This window comes from Orcinus orca, chromosome 15, assembly GCF_937001465.1.
Source record: "Orcinus orca chromosome 15, mOrcOrc1.1, whole genome shotgun sequence".
NCBI classification, from domain to species: Eukaryota; Metazoa; Chordata; class Mammalia; order Artiodactyla; family Delphinidae; genus Orcinus; species Orcinus orca.
The window spans coordinates 4,484,361-4,490,360 of NC_064573.1; positions in this window are offsets into that span (position 1 = coordinate 4,484,361).

The window sequence follows — 6,000 nt, forward strand, 5'->3', positions numbered from 1 at the left end:
CTCACCTAAATCCTGTAACACACACAGGAGGTAGAAACCTGCTATATCTCTGGGTTAAAGATGAAGCAACAGAGGCAGAGAGAGAACTCTCCCAAGGTCACCAACATGTGACAAAGCCGGGACCCAACTCCTGCAAGGCTGGCCCTGAGGTCCGTGCTCTGAACCAGTGTGCCAAGATTGAGACTGAAGACTTCCCCTAGAACAGCAACAGAACAGTCGTGGCAGGCCTTGTGGAGAGCAGCTCCCTGGAGAAGAAGGGGTGGGAGCGGGTCACAGATGGAAGGGAGAGACTGCTTGTCCAGAAACTTGGCTGTGAGAGGACAGGGAGGGGTATTAGCTGGAGGGGCTGGGCAGGGGGTGGGGGGCTTTTTGCTTTATTTTAACTTAGAAGTGGGAGATATGAACACATGTTTAAATGCTGGGAGCTGCGAATAGGCAGAAGTTGAGAAAAGGGCTGACTGGTGGCCACAGGTCCCTGGGCGAGCTCAGCCCTGGAGGAGGGCTTTCCACTGTGAAAGGGCCAAGGAGGCCAGGATGGGAGATGGGGAAATTGGAACTTCATGCCTCTTGTCTTCTGTTTTCCTGAAGTCACCTGAGAGACAGAGGGAGGTGGTGGAGGAGAAAAAGGAATAATAACAATGAGGAATATAAGAAATATTTATTTGAGCCAAGCTGAGGACTATAGCCCTGGGGAACACAGTTCGAGTGCTTCTGGTAACACGACCCAGATCTAACTCTTAGGAGACCAGCCTCATCATTCTCAGCGATGTGCTATGGGTAGGATTGACCCCACTCCTAAATCCAGGGTGAACCCAGATTTGCTTGAGCTAAAAAATTCTATCTCTTGGCCATAGTGGGAAGATATGTTGCTCTGTCAGAACCAAGGAGGCAGAAGAGCTGTTTGCTAGTGTTCACGGGAAAGTGAAACACCTTCCCTCCTCCGTGTGTGCTGTCAGAAGAGACCATCTCTCCTCTCCTGGATGATAGGGTGTAAAGATGTATGTCATGGACTGCCACAGCCACTTTGGCATCATGAGGTATTTTGGGTCCTACTGGGGTGGGGACTCATGAGGTCTGGGGATGAGCCTGTCCTCGTGAAAGGCAGATTGGAAGGACTGGGAAAATCTGAGTTCTTGGAGACGCTGGCCAAGCTGCTGGACCATGCCTCTCTTCCAGATCATGGGGCATGTTTTCGGGTTGGAAGCCTCTAGTACTGCTGATAAATTTACAAATGTTGACTTATAAGAATGGCAGTTTCTTTTGGTTCAACCTGCGAGTCAACATTCATAAACCCCCTTGACCGTCTAAGTCAGTTGGAGGTGAGTTGTTGCTAAGACAAGCTGGAACTCAGAACCATGCCCAGAGAAGGAGAAGCTCACCCCTAAACCCCGGTGCTGACTGCTCCAGGACGTCTCTGTGGTGCCGTTGCTGCCATCGGCTCCTGTTGCCGCTCACACCTGGCCAGTACAAGAGATGCGTCAGTTTGCTGCTGTAGCAGCGATGGCCACGGCTGCTCTGATGATGCCCAAGGGACACAGATGTGGGGCGGGCTTGGCTTAACCGACCCCAGGTTTCCATGAGCCCCAGCCCGGGAGGATTATGGTTTGGAGCAAATCCCAGCTCAGCGCAGCCAGTAAGAGTGAGTTCACGCACAGGAGTCCCCCTGCGTCTGGGGAATGTCCGCAGGCTCAGAGGGTGAGGAGGACAGACACTTCTCTTTGAGAGTTACAGGCTCTGCTGTGAATGTTCCCTCCTCTTAAACATCAGTGTGGCTGAAAACAAGTTCCTTCCGTAAATGTGTTGAGGATGGACAGTGGGACCTCCAGGTGCCCGCAGATGTCTGAATTTTTAACTCAGAGTGAATATTTGGGACTAGCCAGAAGGGATTTTGGTGTGGCGAGGTAGGTCGGACCGATGCCAGTTTTGCGGGCTGGAGGAAGTTTTTCTAGGTTAGAATATGCATGCTTTCGGCAGTGGATTTTTCCTGCCCGCGGTGCTCAGTAAGCTTCCGGCTTCACTTGAAACCATAGTTCATTAGTATCAACCCAACATTTTTTATCAGGTAGCAGTCATTTGCTTGTGTGAGGGAAGAGGAATCCTAAGTCAGTGTTTGCATACACGCTCTTCCTCCATAAGATGTCTGTTTGACTCACTTCTCCTGACGGAGACAGCAGGAGCCTGGGCAGGTAGGGCCACCCTGCTGGGAGCTGTGCCCTGGGCCTCTTCGAGACCTCCTGCTCCCCTGCCCCTTGCTGGGGTAGGAGCTGGTCTCCAGGAGGGACAGCGCTTGCTTCATAAGCCAAAGAAGGCAAATCATTGGCTTTTCTTAGTCCAGCAAATGTTAGTGGAGGCCTCTAGCACTTCTTGCTTTCCCACTCATCAAAGAGTAACTTGAGCACAACGATGTGGTGAAACACGTTGCTGACAAAGTCTCAGAGCCCAAACCTTTCAAATCAAAGGTTCTTTGATTTCGTGGTTTCATGGTTCTTTTCTCAAGTCAGGGAGGTTTAATTAGCTCCGTTTATTAGTCGAAGATGGTTGCCTTGCTGTCGATGACATCAGTTTGTCTGTTTCCAAACTCTTTCTCAAAACAAAAAAAAGTGCACATGCCCCTTACTGAGCCAAAACCCACAGGGGACAGCTTAACTTGTTGGTACACATACTGTTAGGCAATCTCTTGCATTGCCAAGGCTGACGATCGGGGGACTCTTAAAACCCATCCACCTTGGGACTTCCCTGGTGGTCCAGTGGTAGAGAATCTGCCCTCCACTGCAGGGGACGCGAGTTCAGTCCCTTGTCAGGGAACTACAATCCCATGTGCCGCAGAGCAACTAAGCCCACACGCCACAACTACTGAGTCCGTGCGCCTCAGCTAGAGAGAGAAAAACCCATACGCCACAACTAGAGAGAAGCCCACGTGCCACAACCTAGAGAGAAGCCCACGTGCCACAACAAAAACATCCTGCATGCCACAACGAAGACCGGATGCAGCCAAAAAGTTTTTAAAAAATAAAAAAGTAAAATAAATATATTTTAAAAATCCATCCGGGCTTCCCTGGTGGCGCAGTGGTTGAGAGCCCGCCTGCTGATGCAGGGGACGTGGGTTCGTGCCCCGGTCTGGGAGGATCCCACATGCCACGGAGCGGCTGGGCCCGTGAGCCATGGCCGCTGAGCCTGCACGTCCGGAGCCTGTGTTCTGCAACGGGAGAGGCCACAGCAGTGAGAGGCCCGCGTACCGCAAAAAAAAAAAGGAAAAAAATAAAATCCATCCACCTTATGCCTAAGGAGTGGAAACAAAGAATTGCACTATTAAAGTGAGTCAGATTCTGAGTATCTCTTAGCATTCACCTTCCCGACGGAGACTAAGTCCTCAGAATCGCAGCACTGTTTGATATTCAGATGAGATGAGCGTTCTCAATTTAATCTCTTCCCCTTAGAGGCTAAAGGCGGAACCAACTCCTTCCTTTGCAGTGCTTTAAGCTGCCTTTGATTGTCCTGTGGGCAGGAGAGAAGAAAAATGATGTATATAATGCCCAGTGTGCCTGACTTTAAGGGTTGGTCTTAGGTATAGCCAAAGGAGAAAATAATAAACAAGATTTATGTTACATATATAAATGTTATATGTCTTTCTCCCAGCTTCCGGTGGCTTGCTGGCACTCTGGTGTCCTTGGTTTGTGGCATCGTTACCCCGCTCTCTGCCTTCATGTTCACATGGTGTTTTCCTTCCGTGTGTCTGTGTCTTCACCGGCCATCTGATGAGGACACCAGTCATGTTGGATTCGGGCCCACCCTATTCCAGTATGACCTCATCTTGACTAATCACATCTGCAATCACCCTATTTCCAAATAAGCTCACATTGGGAGTTAGGACTTCAACATATGAATTTGGGGAGAAACAATTCAACCCCTAACCATGAGTAAACCTAATATTGGGCCAGATTTTCAGGGAAAATGTGACCCAGGGCCCATTTTTTAAAAATTAATTTTTAAAGCAGAAAAGTACTATGCCAGAAATTGGTTACACCTCTCATAAGGGGAAAGAAAAGCAATGGAAATGAAATAGCTACTAGATCCAGGCTGGCATGCCTGTCCTGGGAAAGCGGCGTTGTGACAGCACTCTAGTGCCCCCCCGTGCAGGGGGTGCTGCCCGAAGCCGTCTGGTTGGGACGTCTTCTGTGGAGGAGCATGTATAGCGCTGTTGAAGGGCAGGTGGTTCTGCAGGTCACCCAGCTCTTTGGGCTCCGTCTGGTCCTAGGAGACCTCACAAAACCCAGGTGAGCCGAGAGCAAGGCAGGTAGAAGGTGCAGCATGTGAAACAGACCTCGGCTGCGACGGAGACCACGGCTCCAAAGCGAGCAGGTGTGCCGCCGTGTGTTTTGCAAATTGCGAAGCACCAGGACTTGGCAGTGATAACAAAGGGAAATTATAATAAAGCCGTCACAGCTCAGGCATGCAAACATGGAGTCGGATGGCCACCGAGGATGTGGTCGCAGACACATCCGTGCACCACTGAGAACCTGAACTGCCTGTGAACTGTACCAAGGACACCACCAGCAGCACCTGCCAGCTGTCAGCTTATGGTCTCAAGGCCTCCCCTTGTAACTGTACAACCATTTCAGTCCCCAGCCAACCCTGACTTAACAAGCACCCCCATTTCTTGCCAGCTCCAATGATACTTCTTGATAAACAACTCAAGTAACCAACTGTAATCTTGTGGATTTTACCTTTATAAACGCCCCCTTTTGTTAGTCTGACGGAACACAATTCAAGTGCTTCTTGAATCTGTGTATCCAGGGCTGCAGTCCTAACAAACTCCAAATAAACACCTTTTAATTTCACCCCATATTCACCCTTTTAAAACTAAGATTTTGTAATGCCACCTTAATCTGACATAAGATCCCTAGATGATATCACTTATACATACTTTTTTGAAAAGAATCATCATAACATCCTAATCAGGTCTCTGTTTCTAAAATTTTGGTTAACAGAATGGAGCTCAGAATAAAATCCCACACGTCTCTGCTGTTCCGTCTTTTCATCATGGATGGTTTGGGCCACAGGTGGTCTCCCCAGGCTCCGCTGTCCCTTCTCAGCTGGCAACCTCTTCCCTGCTTGGCAGTTCCCTGCAGATGACTCAGCACCCATTGGGAGAAGAGCTTGGCTGAAAGGTGCTGCAAGGCTCACGGGCAGACCCAGGCAAGCCTGTGGACACACCTGCTCTGAGCAGGTGTAGTACAGGTGCGTGTCAAGCAACTCCAATCTCAAGGTCACTAGTAGTCAAATGAATCAGATTTTCAGTCTTTACCTGGGAGGAAGGGGTGTTTGCAATGGATATGATGTTATGTATTTTTGCCTCAAGCTCTGTATTGAGTTCGTGACTGACAAAGTATTAGAAATTACAACTCCTCACCACTGGTGCTCACCTCGCCATTAAATCACTTCTCAAGCCAGCACAGGAGTAGATTAAAACAAACAAACAAACAAACCTCGTCAAAACTTCCTTTTCACTCCAAAATTTTGACCATGTTGATTTTAGGGCACAGAAGTTGAGTCAAGCCATCTGAAAGAGAAGGTAGGAGAGTGAGTGTATGGGATGGAGCCGGAGCTGGGAGCCAGCAGGGTTAGAGCCGTCTCCAGGGTCAAGTGGCTTCCTCTTTATTTCTGGTGCGTTCTGTCTTCTTTTTTTTTTTTTTTTTGTTTTTTGCGGGCCTCTCCCTGTTGTGGCCTCTCCCGTTGCGCAGCACAGGCTCCGGACGTGCAGGCTCAGCGGCCATGGCCCAGCCCTTCTCTTTACTTCTGGTGGCCGATTTGCAGTCTCTAGTACAGATGCTGGGAGGACATTTTTGGCTCTGCTAACTATTGGCTAGAGTCTTCTGCACCCCATGGATGAACCCTCCTGGGTCGGGGGATCTCCATGGTCCAATGGGTGGCCCTGGTCATAGCGTGCAGCCCTAGTGCTTCCCGGTGACAGTGGTACTTCCTCCTGGGGGGTGTTTTGGA